General features: G+C 28.5%; 1 long non-coding RNA gene across 3 annotated transcripts in view; it reads right to left on the reverse strand.

Annotated features, from left to right (window-relative positions):
• Positions 1-22,076, reverse strand: part of LOC107452535 (uncharacterized) — a 163,057-nt gene that overhangs the window by 55,639 nt on the left and 85,342 nt on the right. For 2 of the 3 annotated variants that reach the window (XR_011636376.1, XR_011636375.1), the window contains exon 2: positions 9,276-9,409. The exons of the other annotated variant lie outside the window; for it this stretch is intronic. This is a non-coding gene — a long non-coding RNA (uncharacterized lncRNA). The remainder of the gene's footprint in view (positions 1-9,275; positions 9,410-22,076) is intronic. 3 annotated transcript variants of the gene reach the window in all.

Here is a 22,076-nt window from a genome sequence, read left to right on the forward strand (position 1 = left end):
AGGTTCGCATTAGCATACATTTATAAGAGTGGGGAAAAGTATATGCATTTTTTAATAGTTTTTTGAATATGGCTCTTTGAAGACGAAAAAGCAGACGAAAAGCATAGACTTACAAAATGACTGATAACTAAATAACTAATCAAAATTTTTGAAAAAGAAAAAAAATACTTCTTCATTATGTCAAAACACAATTATGGGCCGAGTTTCGTGCCTGGGCGAGGCTTCTGGGGCGATATATTGTGATTACAGACACACACACACAGCCGCGTTTATTATTATGTATATAGATATATAAATTTAAAATATATGAACATATTCTAATAAAATGAATAAGTTTTGAAATAATTAAAAAACTCTAGATATTTCTCTCTAATTTTAAACAATTCAAAAAATCTAATTCTTAAAACTCCAACGCTAACTATTAGTGTCATCCTAAAAACGATGCTCTATTGATATGATAAAAGGGGATTAACAATGTATGAAATACAGAAATTCATCAATGTATCCCTTCAAAATATCAAAGAAACGTAATCGAGTAGTTGGGATTTGGAAAACACTTTTGGGGATTTCTTTTTTCCGAATGAACCGTGTCATCCTGGTTTCGTGACAATTTTGACACATCATTTCTAACCGTCTAAATGGAAATCTGATAACTCTGCGGGCGATAATTTGAAAAAATCACACTCGAGACAACAGTAATTCTGGAAGTGTTTCGAATTACTTTTTTTACGATTTTCTTCCCTTTTTTGAGCTATACTTAAAATGGTGATTGATGATTTGAACAGATAGAAATTGTACTTTTTGAAGAAACACTTTTCTAACAAAACTAATTATTTCACTTTGAGTTATATTTCTAATGATTATTCTCTTCCAAGAACCAAATTATTATTTGATGAAGAAGAAAATAATTATTGAGTGAAATTTGACCCTCATACTCTGTTAGAAATTTCTTGAAAAAATGGTTGAGAAATAATTTATTAGATTTTTATTTTACCATATTTAAACAAAACAGTCAAAAAAATCATAAATAAGATGGTATTTAAACTGTTAACTGTGAAAAAAAAACGTTTATTAACTGCTTTCTCCGAATGCGAATTTTATTGCACCAACTAGAGTGAACTATAAAAATTACTTCGTTCCTTACAGCTAGATACATATTATAGCTGTGAAGACTAATCTGTCGATCTCATGACCAACAGGATGGAGATTAGAGTCGCAGGGTTGACACTTTAATATTTTCTCCATTCTCTTCAACATAAAAAGAGTTTCCAGTGTCCTGCACTCCCCAGTTTGTGACCCTGGACTATTATAATACAGAACTCTCATTCATACATATATGGCAGCATCATAAAGCAGCTCAACATAAGAAATCCAACCAAATAAATGAATTAAAACACTATTTAAGGTTCATTTGATAAAACACAACTCAACCACAATCGAAATCTAATACCCATTACCTAACAAATAGCCTGACTCAAATGAATCAATGCTTGCTCCAGTGAAATATCTTGTTTTCGATTCTGAAACCATACTTGTAAACAGTTTCAAAACCGTAAAGGTAAAAAATGCTATTTTCCGTAAACTTTACTGTTAATTGGTTGGGCAGACTGATACTGGTTTTTTTTAGTTTAATTTTAGAATGAAAATTCTAGCAGTGTATTTTGACCCTTTAATGACCTTTTTTGGATAAATGCTTCAGTATTTACGTCATTTTTTTTTTAAATTACACAAATGCTTAAAGAATTTTTTAATTATCTAAAAAAAGTTTTGCATTTGAATTTAACAGTAAGTCAGCAGTAATGAAATAGAAATAGAGTGTCCTTATTTAAGAAAAAGTGTTATTCACAAGCAATTCTAAGTTACAGAAAAACAATCATGTATGAACTTATACTACAAAAACGTAGTTGTTTTAAAATTGTAATTGTAACTTCAATTAACATAACCTGTATTTTATGTTAATTCAAGCTTCATTTTTACTTCATTTTTTGTTCCAAATAGATTGACTTTAGGATATGCATATGAAGTATATAAACTTTCTTGCTAATCTCCGCAAATACTTTTTTTTATATACCGATAAAGAATACTACAGTTAATTAAGTCAAACTTAAATTAATTTATCAATAAAATGTATTTTTAATAAATATATTTTATGAAGCTTATCAAACCAACATAAGGCCAGATTGGTAATATATTAATTAATTACTAATTAATACATACAATAAAAGCAGCTAGTCTAGTCTTTCGTTTCAAATACATATGCAATTTAATTTGTGAATGTATAATTAAAACAAATAGGAGGGGTTCACTCATTTTTTTTGCTCAAAACAGCTTGCATTTAAAAAGAAAAAAATTTATAATAATTCCGGAATTAAAACATTTTATATTAAAACTATTATTACTCGGAAAAGAGTTGAATACAAAATAGATAAATAATTAAAATTAGATATATAATTACAAAATACGAAACAGATAAATATTTAAAAATATACATAAAACTGTTTTCATCATCTATTTGTCGAGATTTTTCCCAATAGATCAAAACTACTGAAATCAATATTTTAATAAATATTGATGTACATGAAGTACAAGACAATGCAGTCATCCGTCTCCCCTTGCTCTATTCATTCCCAAAAAACCCCACGATTTCTTTTCATTCATTATTATTTTTTATTATAAATAGATGTTTTCCACACAAAAAATAACAATCTATTAATGAAATATTTTTTATTATTAGAATTTTATTTACGTATATTTTTTTAATGATAACTTTATGAATTAATGCATAGATTCAAAAAAGAAATAAGTGTACTTGAAAGAAATTAAATTTAACACGAAGAAATACATGGAAATAATTTTCGATTCTAACGAGACTAAAAATAGTTCAAATGGTAAAAAAAATAATAAGTTTTATTTCTCTGATTTAAGATTTTTTTACATGTATTTTTAAAATTTTAAACATAAATGTTGAGACTTATATCTGGCAATATCTAATCTCCCTATTTTTTGATGGTTCTTGAAATCAGCACAAGCACGAGCTTAAGAATTCCCTGCAACATTGGATAAATAGGCATTATTTAATGCGAAACAAAAAAAAGCAAAATAAAAATTCGCAAAAAAGGCTTTTAAGTTTGAAATAACTTTTTTACAAATTGGAAATTTGAAAGAAAAAAAAACTCGTTTTAAGTCCAAAAATAAGATTGGCAATTTCCGTGTGCTTTATTTTAGTTATGTAGTTTAATTTCTGCGGTTTTTAGAGTGGCCCAAATGATATCAGTTAATAAATATGCACGCAATTATAGTATGATAATTATTTTTAGTGCTATTGCTCCATTTTTTTGTAAAAGGTACTTTCTGTGCATTTTTTTTACATTTTCACAATTTCAAGTTCCTAAGTAGTATAGTTGTTTGGCAGCAAAGCGTAACACAGCACTAGCAGCATCTTTAACGTTTTTCTAATACAACGTATAGGACCTTACTTTTCGTTTCGACTTTTTGCGCCCTTTTTATTAACAGTATAAAAATGACGTTTGCCAGAAATGCACAAAACTTGACCTAAATATTATTGATAAATGCAGAAGTTTAAAACAATTAATTTAACTCTTTTTTATTAAAGAAAACTTGATTTTATATTACGAAAGAGCAATCATGGTGACAAAACGAAGTGCAATAAACAAAATTAAGTGCAATACAAAAATGTATTATGCATTTATTGTATTTTTAGCTTGCTCTCTCAAACTTTGATGTTATAAATTTAAAGGAACTTGAAGCCTAGCTGTTACATATAAAGCGTGAATTGTTTATTACATATTTTTTAATGATTACTTTCAAATATTTAATAATAAGTAAAAATTGCTCGCTAATAACTCCACATTATTCACGTATTTCATGCTATAAGAGACACCACCTCAAAGAACTGAAATCATTTATAATAAAATAAAGAAATAATATGCAATTCCCGAAATATATTTCTTACGTTTTAATTACCTAATTAAGCATTACTTTGAAATTCATACAACATGAAATTGAAGTGTAGCATGTAAAAGGTAGCTTATCTATTACAATTTTTCTCTATAATTGTTTTGAATATCATGAATAGCATGAATTGTTTAATACATAGCTTTTTAATGATTGCTTTCAAATATTTGATAATATGAAAATTCTATTCACTAATTAGCCCATATTATTCACGTATTGCATACTGTAACAGACTCCACCTGAAAGAACTGTCACCATTTTTAATGAAATAAAAAAATATGCAATTTTCGAAATATATTTTTTACGTTTTAATTATCTTATTGGATAATACTTTTAAATTTATACTCCATGAAATTGAATTGTATCATGTAAAAGATGGCTTATTTATTGCAATTTTTTCTATGATTGCTTTGATATAATAATTATAGCAAATGTTATATATGTTACATAATAGTAGTAGATAATAGGAAATGTTAAACCTGAACAGTGACTAGGACTGGGCTATAAATCGATGTATCGAGGCATATCGATTTAACGCATATATCGGCAAGACGATACAGCGACTTTCATTCAAGGCGATGCATCAGAAATCTGATTTAAGCCGTCGAGTAAAGACAACGAGCGCAAAACGATATAGCGATATAAGACACGCAAGGATATAAGATAACGATATAGCGATATAAGACTCTTCTCTTACGTTCCGATGTCGACTCGCGCTGTGGAAGACGATGTTCGTTTCGTTATGTTGAAATGGCCTTGATTGGTGAGCTGTAGAATCAGAATCAGAGTTTTGAGAACACATATCGTTATATCGCATGTTCCTTTTCGCACCTCTTAGCTTTTTTTTTCTTTGTCGCGACTTTTCTTGTAGATTATTTTCAGTGGGACTAACTTCGTGATCGCCGATGTTACCTTGTTCTGAAGGCAATCTATTATTGAAAAGAATATATAAAGAAGAGTTTCTTCATTAATTAGATAAGTTTTTTTTTAAAAAAAACTTCTTTTTATTTTTAAATGTGAAAATTATCGGCAATCTAATTTAGGCGCCCATAAAGAATTGAATTTGTTAGGTTATTTTTTTACTTTCTTTTAATTTATTAAAAACTTTTTGGATGAAACTTCTAATAATTTAATGAGTTTTTATTACTGATTTTAAATTTATAAATCTTGTTGTTTTTATTTTTAGAAATAAAGTTAAAACAAAATTTATTTTTGTCATTTGGATTTGGACATAAGTCAATCAACTTTGTTTATACAAAAAAATTTGAAAGGTTTGCGTATTTTATTCATTTTTTTAAATCATTTAGCACTTCGTTTTATTAGAGAGTATAATAATTTTTTTTAAAAAATATTCTTTTCATATTATTTGTTAATTAGCTAAATATATTATCGAATATCAAAATTTTTTTATTTTTAAGAAATTAAATCTTACTTTGTTTTTCGTTCATAATTCGGTCATTATTTAATTTAATTTAATTATTTATCTGAAATGATAAGGTCCCGCAGTGGACTGATCGTTAAGACACGGTTCCCTGCAGATCACCGAAGTCAAGCATCACTGGCTGCGGTCAGTGTGCGGGTGAGTGACCACTTGGATCAGTCTGCGTAGGGACCGAGGGTGTGCGGTATTGGTCCTCGTTAAACTGTTCTACGGTAAAGTGCTCGACTTCGCGTGCAGATCGTCGATCTACCAAAGCGGGGCTGCCATCCCATCTGCAGAGGATCGAAATTGTGATGGCATGTCTTCGGATCATCCTCAGGGATGTTTCCCAGACCGTCGCCAATAGCCCATTGTGCAGCTCTAGTGTGACGTAAATGAACTATAATAGAACTATACTAACTGAAATGATAATAATAAAAAATAGCGTTTTAAAAGCTTTTTTTTTCTAAAATTTATTTAGCACTTTGTTTTAACAGACAAATAATTTTTAACGTTTCATTTAGAAATTGAACATTACGATCGAACTTAATAATTATGTAATTATTTATGCATAATAGTACACGAAAATATTAATTTGTAAAAAACGCTTTAAAAAAAGTTTTTAACACTTTGTTTTACGCCTATTATGAATTTCTAAATCAGCATTTCAATAAATATTTTAAGTAAGATTTGTACATTGTAGTCAATTTATTTAATATCTTTCTTAAGCAAAACATATATATCTCCAAATTTATAAATTGATTTAAATCAATCTGAGCATGAAGTTTTGATAGAAATCTGACTTTCTGTGCCTTACAAGTAAATGAAATTCAAGAATACTATATCGCGATACATCGTTATATCGCGATCAAAATTGACGATGCATCACGATATATAATTTCTAATATCGCCCAGTCCTAACAGTGACATTAACACTATTATGTATCAGCAGTTTAAAGTTGGACATATCATTCAATAGACGTATTATTCAATAGACTTATTAAACAGACTTCAAAGAAGGAACAAAATTTTTAATAGAAATATGTAGTGATAAAAATATATTTCTTGTAATTTCATTGTAGTATTGGTCAACACTTTGAAATTATATATTACGCAATTAAAGAAGCTTAACTTCTTGGCATTAAGTATAAAGACTAGTTTGTTCAATAATAACAAAATATCCTTCTATCAAAGTATAAATTGTAAAAAGGAATAAGGATTCATTTTTTACAACTATTGTTTTAATGAAAATTGTGGGTCGTAGTATATGTGGCAGTTTTTAACAAGAACTATAACAGACATGTCTCTAGAGTATTCTCTTTAAATGAGTTTCGAAAAACCTTTAAATCTCCAAATTGAGCTCTAAGCTTTCTTTTCCGTTCTTTGTAATCCGTAAATCTGAAAGAAATCGTGAAGCTTTCTTTTTTATAAATAAATATTTTTCAATAGTTTTTGTTCTTTCACTTTACGTTTTTTTATTCTTACTTAACTAATGATATTAAATGCTTTTGACAGGAGTACATTTAATAAAGTTTAATAAAAAAATGCAAAATAAAAGAAGTATAAAATAGCAGCAAAAACTAAATGGGGAATTAAAATAAATTAAACTTTAGATACTATGTTTTTTAGTGCTTGGAGTATAGATAAAAAGTACTTAAAAAAATATCTTAGCTTGAAACTGAGGAAAAAGTTAAAGAAAATAATTCTTTCTCACTTAAAAGGGCATTTTGAATAAGCACTTAAAGATTTTTTTTAAAGAACAAAAATCTTTATGCTACACTTAGCCGTTATTTATTTATTCATTTATTTTAATTCTATTTTATTTATTTATCTTTTTGTGAAAATTTACTTTCCTTTTATTTTTTAAAATTTTTTACTTTACGACAGGAATGTGTTTTTAGGATCCATGATACAAAAACAAAAATACTCTTCAGATACTGCTAATTTTTTGCAACACTAAGAAAAGAGCTTATGCGCAAATCGCACTAACGATTTTTCTATTAATATAATTCTTTAAAATGTCTTTAAAATTTCACATATGAAACATCTTAGCCAATAAAATCGTTTTCCTGTGACTTTTGTGATTTTTTTAACAGCTGTCCTGACTTAAGTTTTGCTCATCCACGAATCCTATGTTCACAATTAGAACACGGTATCCTATGTTCTAATTGTGAAAATGGCGAAAAATATCAACGTAAAGAAAATCCATATTTTTTGGAATATTAATATTGTTTGTGATTTATTTCTTTTTTTATTGAAACGTTACTCCAAAACTGTATCGCTTACTCTGAAAAAATATGCGAAATTTTGAGAATTACTTGTTGATTTTCTACACGGTAACATATCGCAAACTTGGCAATAATTTTAAAGGTTTCATTCTGTTTTTTTCTAATATTTAAAATATTTATTCGTTACAAGTCTATACTAATTGAGGAAAAATCTATACAAATAAAAAAATAATAAATATTTTACATGGAATTATATTTGGAAAAATCAATTTTACAGTTGTGCGTAAAAATTATTCAATTCGCTTAAAAAGTTCTCGAGACGGAAAAAATAAAATTAACATTAAGGAGACCTCTTGAAATTAGTGCTTGGTTCTGTTAATACAACATGATTTTTCAACAAAATTTGTAGCACATGTTGCTCTTTACTGGACACTATCAACTGAAACTTAAACATATAAAATAAAAATAAAAATTAAAAAACACCAAATAAGAAATAAAACACTCATCAAGTGACAAAACCCAAAAAATCGTAGCAAAACAGACTTCTTTCTAGGTTGCCATATAATAATGCCACAACATCAATGGCCATTTTTATTTTGTGTTCTCAAATTCCAGTCAATTTAGGGTAAAGACAACAGCAACATGGCCTACAACTGTTGCTGTTCACCTCGTTTTATAACGAAACCCAGAACACTTCTTTTAAAAGATAATTGGTGTTGTTGTTTGCTGATGATGATTTGATATATATATATATNTATATGCGCTAATTTATATTTAAAAAAAAGTAAGGCATGGAAGCCATGATCCTTAGGAGCTATTTGAAATGCTAAGATATTGTAGTTCTAATATCTTCAGAAAATTCACTTTAGTAAATGTAATCTTTTTATGAAATATAACTTAAAGAGATCTGAACTAGTCTTCTGAAAAGGTTATTCTCAAGAAGAAAACTACTGACTGCAAAACATGATAAGCCACGTAACTTTTAAAGGTTATAATTGTATACCAAATCATTCTTAGTCATGTTTCCAGATAGTTACCCTGCAAGTTTACAGAATTTTCTTTCTTTGGTAATACAATACACAAATAAATAATAATAACTTACATGGAAATCGTGATTGTTTTTAACGAAATCGCTCTTTAAGATTTTACCTTGAAATATGTCAAAAATGTGGCTTATCATTTCTCAACCCTTTAAATGTTTATTCATTAAGTATTTTAGTTGCATAAAATACATCAATATTCGAAAAAATTTCTATTTTTCTATATTTTAACTTTTGAATTTTACCCAAAACGATTTGCAAAATTAATCTTATTATTATATTGCCTTAAGCTCTTCAAATTCATGTAATTATTTCATTTTTCTTTTTTATGGCATAAATATTCCCCCCCCCCCAAATATTTTTTTTATTTTCACTATATTTTCACTTTTGTTAAGCGCACTATATATTTAAAGACACCATACATTATAGTTATTGACTGTTTGAATGGTTAAAATAAAATCGGGAAAAAAATTCACAATTTATTATAAAAGTTAGAAAAATACATAATTGGAAAATGACGTTAATGCATCCTATGCCATAAAAAATTCCCATACAAAGAAATTTCTTTAAAACTTTTTTATATAAGGAATAAACAGCAAAAAATGAGCTTACCTAAAAGTTTTATCCCTTTCAATACACAACGTGTTTTCTTAACCTTGCATTTTTCATCAGCAATCAGCAATCAACAAAAGAAGATTAATGATATGTGACGTTGTGTTTCTCAATATCAATCAATCAATAGTGAACTAAGGGAATAAATGAAATGCATCTCGCATTACGCCTTGAGCTTTGGGAATAAAATATATTGGTACTTAAAAGTCACGTGTATTGATTTTTCTTCAATATATATTTATTTCATCTTTATTTTTTTAAAGCTCACTTATTTTGTTTATATTTGCTTAAATTATTTTATTTTTATTTGGATTTACCTTTAAGCTTCGTTTTGTTTATATTTGATTTTTAGAAAAATATTATTCATTTAAAATGATATGGTAGGTAGTATTCATTTTTTCGTGCTCCGAGAAAAAAAAAGTATGGTTAAAGCTACCAGAATATAGTAAGGTTAATCGGGTTTCTAACTCAATTGAAACACTATAAAGCTCAGTATTTTTTCTTAAGTGCTTTGAAAATGATTTGGGGAAAATAAATACTAAAATATTGATTTATATCATGTGGTAAAAAATGCAGTATATGAAAATGCAGTATGTGAGGTAAAATTGGTAATTTTATAATATCATAGAGCATGGCATAAAAAAACACCTATAAGGTTAAATTTACTATTCAGTTTTGTATTTATTACTAAATATTTGGTAATATGAAATTTCGTAATAATATTTTTAAAAATCAAAATTTCTGATGAACCGTTTCCATCTGAATGCAAAAATTTTTACAAGAATGGTTCATATAACGTTTTTTTTTTTCATTAACCAGTATTATGTATTTTTTATCAGAAATGTTATTATCATATAGTTTATTATTATCATACCGCTAGTAATTACGAAAATTTTATCAGAATTTCTTGTGATAAAGGAAAAAGACACATAGATTTTAATGAATGGAATAAAAATCATTATTGAAACATTAGTCTTAGTGTGTTTAAACCGAATAAAATATGTTATATTTCATGAAAAGTTTTATTTTCAAATATTACAACTTTAAAATTACAAACATGAAATTTATAAACTTCATTTTATTATGGCATGCAGTGTGTCTTATATGCTTCCTCATACACTTATAATTCAATTTTATTTTAAAAATAAAAAGGTTTCTGCCTTAGCTAATATAGTTTCAGCAAATCAGTTATGACTGAACTAATGCCACTAACTAAATTCAAAGCGAGATTTTATACACTAATGTTCAAAAATTCATTAAAGAAAAAATCATAAGAGTTTGTAGGAATATTTAAAATTTTATTTTCAAAATATTAAAAATATATGGGTGAAAATACTGCTATTCAAAAAACAATTATTTTAAAATACTAAATAAAATTCTTTTTGATTTGGCTGGTTCTGTGTTAAATGCGACATTGAAAAGTGATTCTATTTGTGATTAGTTCAAACGTACTCTGAGAAAAAAAGTATGATCAAAACTACTGGTATATGGTAAAACTTACCATGCTTCTGGCTGTATGGGAACATCAAAAGGAAGCAATTTGGTAATAATTAAGTAAAATTAACAATTAAATATGGTTTTATAATCTGGGGAAAAATTTGCGTAATGTGTTAAAATTTGGTTATTTATTCATGACACCTTAGAGCATGGCATAAAAACCATCTACTCAGTTAAATTCAATTTTCAGTTTTGAATTTTTTACTAAATATGTAGTAATAAGAATGTAAAAAGAATTGATAATCAGCTGAGAAGGTAATAACAAACACCAAAACGTAGCTAATAGTAATTTTTCTATCAATATGACAACGGCTTACCAAAAATTCCAGTTTGAAAAATTATAGTTCTTCATCCAAAAAAGAATCCAGGAAAACATCCAAATTGTATAACTGTTTATTTGAAGAATATAAGTCAAACAAAGCTCTAAACTTTACATAAAAAGATAAGATATAAAACACGTAGATATAAAAGATATAAGATATAAAACAAGTAACGATAATATTTAAAAAGATATACTAATGGAACTTTCAACAATTTAAAAAAAGAATCACAAGATTTAGTTAGAAAACTAAAATTTCTTTAGAAATACCACAAAATTTCGCAAAGAAATAACTTAATTCAGAGACCAAAAATGCTACAGAAATTTGAACTTTTTCAAAATATTAAACATTTATGGATGCAAAATACTGCCATTAAAAAAGTTGGTTTAAAAGCCAAAGAAAAGTCTTTTCTGCTTTGTCTAGTAATGTGTTAAATGCGACTTTGAAAATCGATTCCAATTATGATGATTTCAAGCGTAAAATTGTTTTCACTTTTCAGAATTCCGATCTAAACTTACTTTCATCGCTTTTCTAAAGATTTCCTTTAACAGTAGAAAAACAAACACGTTAATGCATTTCATTTAAAATGACGAGAACCAAATTCCTATTTTGAATGGGGCAAAGATAGCTTAATTTCATGAAAAAGCAAGTTTTCAAAAACAATAAAAGCACGGAATTTTCAGATGTGCTTTAATGTAATTTTAAGTAATACTTAATCGATCAGTAACAACCAATTATTAGTTTACGGCATAATTAGTTTGGAAAACAATTTTAATTTAATCAAAATAATATGCATAATTAGTTATAGGAAACATAAGAGTAAGTAAAACCATTTAAATGAAAGAGAAAGCAGCTCTCTGTCAAAATTACATGGTTCTTCAATTCATGAAAGTTCATAAATTAAAGAAACTTTTAAGAGATATCTTTGTGATCTTTATGCTACAAACAGATTAAAGAAGTACAGGGGTTGGACAAAATAATGGAAACACCTCTATGCTTACTCATTTTTAAATATTTCTCAAGAAATAATTTATTTAAAGTTTTAGAAATTTTTCATGCATATCAATAAAGTTTCAGGAGGATTAAGGGACCGACAATAAATTACGAATGTTTTTGAACACCAAATGACAAACGATAAAAAGATAAGTCCATAACCTTATGTCAATTACTTTCGTTATTCTATGCAATAACTGCACAAAATTTAGTAAGCGCAAAACCATTAATAGAAATAAATTTAAAAGATACCAAAATGACTTTGACGTAATGTTGGCAAAAGTAATTGATGAGACAGTATGAAAATTCCCAAAAATTAGTGATTTTATGAACTGAAATTAAACTATAATTTAAATGCTTAAGAATGTCAGCGAATTTTTTTATGCTGAAATTAATACTGGGTTATGCAGTTAATTTTAAAAATTTTAACTCTTCTATAACAAAATAAACTACGCCAATCTAATTCTTAGAACGAATTGCCTAATAGTCTTCAGAAATAATTATCAGGTTTATTTTTATTTACTAGTATAATCATATATTCGTAACAAATATTAACAGAAAATACATAAAAATAAAATTCGAACCAATATTTATTTTTGAAAATTATTTAATCCGTTCGATTTCTGCTCAAAAAATAAAAAATTTCAAACTCTGGACTCACTGCAGTTTTATGAGAAAATTGAGAAATGGCTAGCACAGTGACAACCAAACTTTCTTTATTTCAAAGAAACCTATCAAAATGTAAGAAAGAGACATTTCAACCCTAATACTCTTTTATCTATAAGAAGATTATAGACTGAAAAACAAATTCAATTACATAAGTATTTCTCTTTGTTTCTTTTTTGTTTGCGATATTTTGAATTTGTTTCAGAAAGGATTATTGTTTCAAATCTTTCTGAATGGTCCACACTTCTTTTATAATTTTATTTTCTACATTCCAATGTTTTTTTTTTATTTATTTTATTCTGAGTTCTGAATCTCTTTCAATCGAATATACGAGTATCATATTGTTCAATTACCTTCAAGTGGAATTACGCAAGTTGCTCAGAAAGGATTCTGACAAAATTTTAAGGTTGATAGAATGAACCAAAATTCCTTCTGTCATAGAACATGCTTCCAAAAATTAGAACTTTAAGTATCACTAAATGGCTTAGATTATTGTCGATAGTTCAAACAGCGTTTTGCTGATTAATACTCATTTCGTAGATTCTCTTTGTCGAGTTTCATGTACAAAGAAAAAGCTATTCTTGGTTTCTCTATGAACGAGAAAGGGAAGGTGGAGTAAGTTTTACTAACCTTTCTCACACGAAGAAGTGAATATTATCTAAAGTATTCATTTTTATTTGTAAATAAAAAGCTTTAAAATAGTTTCAAACAATCACTATACGTTTAAAAAAGGAACTAAAAACTTTTGGGTTCGCAAAAGAGATGTTAACCAAAAAAACTGTCAATGAGAATGTTAAGCAATAAAGGCGGAGAACCAAAAGCAATCGAAATTACTTGAGTTTGAAAAATTGCATCATGGTATACAAATAGATAATAGATGCGTGAGCAGAAAATATGTTCAAGACTTAAATAAATAAACACTGGCTACACCGGATAAACCAGACACGCTTTAAAAATTAGATTAAAGAAGCACGATAAGTATGACAGTCAAAAGAAATTTGATAAATTTCTTTTGTCACGCGCATTTTCGATACCTTTATCATAAATTTAATTTCAATTACCCCAAAATAACTTCCAATCCTGGCACATCACAGTATTTTAACATTCTAGAGTTTTGCTTCATTCATATGAATAACAATTCCCTAGTTAATGACACTTCCTTATCTTTCTTCATTGAACTTGGAAATGTTGGCAGCTCTGATTTGCGTGACTCGACTTCTGCAGTTTTATTGAAACTAATATATTGAAACTAACTGATGTTACTTTCAGAGTACATCTGTACTTCGATCCATCCTGAAAACGGCTTTTACTCACTCATCACTCCAGCATCGACAACGACAAGAATATATTGAAACTAACTAATGCTACTTTCAGAGTACATCTGTACTTCGATCCATCCTGAAAGCGGCCTACACTCACTCATCACTCCAGCATCGACAATGACAAGAATATATTGAAACTAACTGATGTTACTTTCAGAGTACATCTGTACTTCGATCCATCCTAAAAACGGCTTTCACTCACTCATCACCCAGCATCGACAACGACAAGAATATATTGAAACTAACTGATGTTACTTTCAGAGTACATCTGTACTTTGATCCATCCTGAAAACGGCTTTCACCCACTCATCACTCCAGCATCGACAATGACAAGAATATATTGAAACTAACTGATGTTACTTTCAGAGTACATCTGTACTTCGATTCATTCTGAAAACGGCCTACACTCACTCATCACTACAGCATCGACGATGACAAGAATATATTGAAACTAACTGATGCTACTTTCAGAGTACATCTGTACTTCGATCCATCCTGAAAGCGGCCTACACTCACTCATCACTCCAGCATCGACGATGACGAAAGTATATTTAAACTAACTTGATATTACTTTCAGAGTGAATAAAAGTGCTTTGTTTCTGTAAACTGTATAACGATGCCATTCATTGAAATTTTCAGTCACATCTTGCTTTACCTATTGTTTTCCTCCATACAATTTCTATACTCACGCAAAACTAATCTTCAAGCATTACAAAGACAATGGCAGCCGCTTTTCACTGTTTTTGGCATAGATTTGTCTATTTACTTAATTTGGAGACTTTTTAAACATTCCTTTTGAATATATTTAATTAAAATATAACTCTTTTACTAAATAATACTCGTTGAAGTATATAAATCAATATTCACTCCTCACATTTTTTCTGATTAAATGTAAGGATCATTTTTATATCTTTGTCTTTTACATAGTAAAATGATGTTCAATAAATTTGCAACTAGCTTGAAACCTAAGCGGAAAAAATTCGTATTATATCCGTCCACTCCAAATGGAATAAAAATGTATTTACATGATTTAGTAGCTTTTAGTTCTTAAAAGTGTTTGTCGTTTGTCATGCTGAAATATGCATTACGTATTTCCGAACATTTAAAACCTAACTTATTATCTTATTTTTTCAAAAAATAAGAGTTGTTAATATTATCTGTATTCTTTTAACATCACAACCTTGAATTGAGTGCAGAATAAAATCTAATTTTAAAAATTCCAATGAATTCATTAAAATTTGATTTTATTTCTCTCGCTTATTTTACCAAAAACACATTGGAACGTGTAAGGCTAAGAAAAAGAGCCTTGGCATTAAATTAAATCAATTAATAGCCAGTACATGTGGAATCTTTAACCGTCCTTGTCGAAATCCTTCCTTGTCGAAAACTATTTTAATGTTAACATGATACATGCATTTTTGTTTTCTGTGATTACGGAGGTGTCCTGTGGAGCTTAGCCTAGCTTCGAGTCATTTTTTAAATTGAATAATTTATATGCACGCAAAAATGAATAAATGATTAAATTAGATAATAATTTGGTTTTTAAATGTTTGGAAATGTGTTATGCATTATGTTTCAGCATGAGAGTGTTATGCGTGGAATGTGTAAAAAAATAACTTTTGATAAAGTTTCAAGTCACGAGGACATTTTCAATTTTTTTTCTGAAACGCACACTAAATCACTCCAATACCACGCTGATATATATATTGCAAAAAATAATGATAAGAACTATCATTATTTTATCATCTGCTTTATGATATAATTCGAAAAAAATTTTAAGTATTTAAATTCCTGAAAATAATTAGGGAATATTCATGAATGGGAAATTAAATTGCAATAAAATTTTTCACTAATTTTTAAATATATACACATGCTTTTACTGTCTAATCATTGAAAAATATGTGAAATGAGCTTAAAAAGAAAACGACTAAGAATTGCAACAAAAAAAAATGTTCAGAAATAAAACATAAGGATAAGTGAGCAAAGCTGACTTTTCTATCTATTATTTTTAACTAAGTGTATTTTTTACATATATCGGCATTTTCATTTTAATTCATAATATAAATTTAAATGAATAAATTTTCTAGTTAAATTATTCTTAATCACTATAGTTGGTATTAATAGAATCTTTAATTGATTTTATGGATAATGCACCAAAAGTGCCGGTACTTCACACCTAAATTTGATCCGAAATGTTCTACTTAAGGATTTGGAGTGCCATGAATATGCATGGGTATTCATAATCAGGAAAAAAAATTATTTCGTCGATTAACACCAGAACTTTTAGGCTGATTTAAATAAATTTTCGAATGGCGATAGTGTGATATTATGAAAAAATAATTATTCAAAATTTATGACCACGCATACTCGTGCTTAACAAACATAGCAATCTAAACAAATGCAAACTGAATTAAAAAAAAGTCAATGCAAGGGTTTGTTCCCTTCTTTAGTTTATTTTCAATGGCACAGTTGTTTTGACTCTTTGATTTTAAACAGAAAATAAGGAAGTTTAAGTATTCCTATGGAAATTGGTTCTACTCGCTTAGAAATGCTATTTTCTGAACCTGAATGGTTACCAGAGAAAGGTTGTGAGTTTTTAAGGCTCTCCATTGAGTGTCCCATGCTTTTTTTTTTCCAATGCCCACCTTTAATTCCAGACGTGTCCAGACATCCTATACAAATAAATCTGATCAATATTCACATTACAGAAAATCGACGACAAATTAAGATTTAAGGATCTTAAGTATCTGGTTGTTGTCCATTAAATTGAAATTAGGTCCGATGGAGGATGAACTTGGAATTATGTATTTTAAAGAGATACTGATACTTAGGTTCGTAATTTCTTCTTTTCAGAATTGTGGAAAGTCACAATTTCATTTTAATTGAAAAGAGCTCATGCAACACAGTGCTCATGTTGTCAGAGATTTTTTGAAAAGTAAAGATTTTCAACGCATGGCTCTCAACGCATGGATCAGCTGGGTTTCTACATCGGAATTCTAAAGAGGGCAATTAAAACTCGAAAAGTCCATTCAAAAAAGCCTGAAAAAAGCTGTTTCTGAACGCAAAAAAGCGATTGCTATAATAATACTGAAACTTTGCATGGGTTGAGATAGCCCAGTGATTAATGGATCAGTCTCTGGTTCAGGGGGGGGGGTCGATCCCACTAAGAACAACAGAATACATGCGATATACGTTCTCGTAAAGTCTTCGGAATTCTAAGTCTTTTGGTCGGTCGTTGAACAGAATCATGGATACAAAAATCTGGAGAAAACTTTATTTCCCTTCTATGTCTAAATTGAGGAAGTGACCTCACGAATTTGTGGTTCTGCTATCTATAAATGGGATTCTGAGCCAAGATGTACTTTAACCTTGTGGTGCTATTTTGTCAAACGATAAGCGCACCTTTCGGACTTAATTCCCAAAAAGCCAATGACTGGCGACCCTTGATTGTCTAAATATCATTAGAAACAACACAAAATTCTCCATATTTTTGGATAAAACACAAGTGCGAGATCTGCATATTATTTGAAATCACTAAAAGGGGACTAAGCCCATCATTAAACTATTTTGGTTATATTCAGAAATCTCTGATTCATACCTTCTAACCCTAATGGGTTTTAAGCCTAAGCATGCGCATGCAATATACACCTTGAGTTTGTTTGTTGGGTGGTTATTTTGATTATCTGATTAACCTACATTCATATTGATTTTCACTTAAGGCGATTCTCTAGTTATAAATTTATCGTTTACATACGGAAATTTTAATAATTTTGAATATCAGTGTAGTTCACTGAAAACAAAATGCCTCAAACACATAAGGAATGAGAAAATTTTCAGTATTTCACTTTTTTTAAAATCTTCTTAAAATGTAAAAAGAATTCATATCTAAATAAGTACACTAACCACACCTCTATGCTTACACATTTTTCTCACAATTAAGTAATTGAAAAAAATATAGAGACAGCAACAAAAGCAAAAATAAATAATGTCAGCGCTTTTCATTGAGATTTATCTACATGTTTTTGCAGCCAGCATAGAGAGATTTCCACATCTTTTAGATAATTGGCTTAATTTTTTTATCAAACATTCCTAGCGTAGTTAAAAATTAGAATAATTATAATTTAAATATTAAGATGAACTCTGATAAATGTTTGTTTCTAGCTTCTTTTACTTAGCATGTTTTTTAGCATTAAGTACTAATTTAATTTAGAAATGAAATCCTTCGTGGAAGTATAATAATATTTTAAAATATAACAATGCTGAACGCATTACTTTTCAAAAAATCATGACCTTTATTTATATGACTTATATTAAATATTTTTCGCTTAGCAGTTCACAATATGTATCATTATAAAAAGTGAAGAGCATAAATAATTAATTTATGGAAGAATAATGCTTAAAATATATTTTAATAAATAATTTTTAATTTCCAATGAGTATAATTTTAATAAACACAGCTCAGAGAAAAAATCGAATGTTCTTCCATAAGACAAATTATTTATTATTTATTGAAACATATTCTTTCTTACTGCAATAAGAAAACGAAATTTAAATCATAAAAAGCTTCTTAATCAGTAATTGCCTTATTCTCAATTTATGAATCAGAAAATAATCTTATTACGAATGTAGAAATAAATATTCATTTTATTGTTGAAATAGTTCTTACTTGAAATAGTTTTTGATAATAAAATACTTCTTTTGGATTATTACAATCATTCAAAAATGAGAAATGCGTAAGAAAAGCGAACATATACATATTATTTTCATTTACCATCTACATTTAAAATTTATATTACACATTCTCTGAAAATAGTTGTTTGGAGTAGAATTTAGATTAGCATGTTATTAAACAACTTCTAAAATAACTCTTTCAACCAAATTTTCTAATATTTTTTTCATAAGAAATATTCAAAAACATTTTTATTATACACTCGCTATCAATTGCACGAATTCCAATAAAATTATAATGAAACTTTTGCGCAAAAACTTTTTTCCAGCGAACTCTCATTTTGTGTATTGGGTGTTTTTCTTCAATTTCTTTTTCTCATTTCTCAAACAGACGTTGAAACGAGTTGTTTTGCATCCTTACATTCTCAATCGCAATAATGCCACAAAACCAATTTAGATCGCCTTCATTTTGAACCGTGTGTCTTATTTTATCAGAAGTGCATTTTGTACTTTAAACAAGAGATTTATTGTTCCCCTTTCCAGTTGCTTCAAATGAATTTTATGCAAATAAATAACTTCAAAGCCTTTTTCATATTTGGCTAGCAAAAGAACTGACGGTTGCTCATAAAAGTTACATAAAAAGAGTTTGTTTTTTTTACTTGCACAACATTTTCAATATGCAATTTTCAATATGCATTGCTTCGCTTAGAGCAATAAAGTTCGTTCGTATAAGTGGCAGATAGTTATAATAAAGTTTAATTATCTATGCTGATATAAGTTTTCAGGATTTTTTTCTTTTACTTTACGAATGATATTTTATTACTATTAAATTTTTAGTCACATATTTTTTAAAGGTTTGATAAATAAAAAACTTAAAGTTATATTTTCTTCCTGGTTATACAGTTGCGTCAAATTTTCAGATGAACAGTAAATATTTTTTTTAATTAAGATATCTTTTCCATATTTTTTGCATAGAGTCCGAAGTATAAAGTAAATGTGAATATTTGAAAACAAATATTGCTGATATAAATACAATACACAACTTTAAAGGTGACCGTTTTTACCCCTCACTAGTGTTTCCCCTAAAAAATAATCAATTTAATTAAAGGTTTTAAGGAAAATAGTAATGGGAAAAATTTAGTAAATGCTCAACACTAGGTTTTAACAACAGAAATGCAGTATAACATTACTGCGTAGTTCCTGGAACGCTATTTAATTTTTTCATTCACTAAATAATGCTGTCTATACTTAAAAACTGCAAAACGATGGAATTTCAATGAAACAAAGCTGACCTTGATTACGCAGACGATATTATATTTTTGTCTTCTAAACTAGAGGGCATGTTGACCAAAACAGACTAAAAGATAATACGAAGCAGGTTTGATTACAAATTAATTAGAAGGCTAAACAAATTAATAGCTGTATAAAGGATAACATAATTATAAATGGAAATAAAATTGAACAAACAAGCACTTTAACTACCTCATAGCCAGTGTAACTACCGAGTTATGTACAAATGTAAACATCATAACAAGAATTTAAAACCCACAATATGCTTTCAGAAAATCACAAAGAATTTGGAAATCTTTAATCATAAATATTAAACTCAAGTTGCAAATTTTTAATGCTGCAGTTAAATATCTTTGATATAGCAGGTAGTTATAGAAACTCGAAAAACAACAAGAATATAAACTCAATAATTTTTAAGCTAATTCCTGTAAAGAATTTTAAAGTCATGCTGATCAATAAACAACTATTATGAAACAAAAACTAAGCCCATCATATTCAGAATAAAGAAAGAAGGCGGTCCAATATAGGACACAAGCTAAGAATGTCTCCAAAAGACCCAACAAAAATAGCTTAGCCATGGGAAACGTAAAAGAGTCTAATCGAAACTAACATTCAGCAAAATGATTACAAAGGAAAGAAACATTCAGAGATGGCCCAGTTGGGGGAGTTCAAAGGAAACGACTCTTGACCAGCAGGGCCAGAACGTCAATTTTGTGGACTCATGCGGCTCCTGGCTTAAAGATAATTAAGTCAAAGTAAGCCAAGTAAAGCTATACTTATTGGCTAGTGATATAGGCCTGTTTTTTTTCAACCTATTATGAAAGATCTGGAATTCATTTTTTTCTTACAAAGAATCGAAGATAAAACTGGCGGAACTAAAAAGTGCACCTCTCTTACAATTTACTTCAGAAAAGTAAATGGTGGTAGATTTGAACATTTGTGTGGATTACAAACCACCAATTTGTGATCAAAAAATCGAACAAGATGCACTTTAACGTAGCATCCCTCACGGTTACATTCGCATTAATCTGTGCAGTATAATTACTAAAGAACCATCTCGTTCCCAACAGTGCATACGTAGAACATACAGGCACTATTCTCACATCTCGCGTTATGCATATGCCTTCGTAAGGGAAGGAGTGCGGCTTTTAGGGGATCTCCTCCAGACATCAGTCTCGCATAGTGGTGGGTACAATAATTACGAGAGAAAGTCACTCTGAATAAGGATGTAAGGTGAATAATATTTGTCTTCATCTTGGAACAAGTAGGCGTAAGAAAGTTTGTTTTTCTACCAATCGACTCCTTCATTCCTTCAATACACCTCAATCAGAAATATATTATCGCGTTCTACCATAGCAGTAGACAGCCCCCGATTTTTAGTCTGGAAGAATTATCCTCGAAGTAGTAGTAACAAGTTGCACTTGCATGTAGTTTCTAAATATTAAATAGGATGATATGAGAAAGGTACCCTGGTATTCAGCCTTCACTACATGGTACCGAATTCTGTCGTTGCCAAGAAAGGTGTACATGTACTCTATTGCCCAACCACGATAGCCAATGCACAATATAATTAAATTACTAGAGTGCTTCGACATCCTACGCCTTCTAAGAGTAAAAAGGTCAAGTCAAAGTCAGTTGAGTGATTTAATACAAAAATGTACGAAACTATTTCACATTAAAAATTATCTCACAGCATGATGAAATTAGCTACTGTTGTTTTCTATAACTAAAGCAGGTCAAAAGTGATGGGCATAACTTTACAATTGTAAAGTCACAAGATAATATAAGCCATATTAAAATTAGATGGCTATATGAATAAAGAGAAATAGAATTGATTATTTCGGTGTTAAAACAAGTATATATATGTAATACAAAAATAATAAATACTTTTGTATTAATAAAAGAATTAAAACTCTTTCGGTTTCATAAAATGTCTTTGTTAAAGAATAAGCGTAGAGAGATTCTATTTTGGGAATTCAAGGCTGAAAACATACCATTGAAATATAAATAGATTTATATTTCAAAGGAAGAGTTATTTTTAGAAT

Source organism: Parasteatoda tepidariorum, chromosome 3 (assembly GCF_043381705.1).
Source record: "Parasteatoda tepidariorum isolate YZ-2023 chromosome 3, CAS_Ptep_4.0, whole genome shotgun sequence".
In the NCBI taxonomy this organism is placed as follows: domain Eukaryota; kingdom Metazoa; phylum Arthropoda; class Arachnida; order Araneae; family Theridiidae; genus Parasteatoda; species Parasteatoda tepidariorum.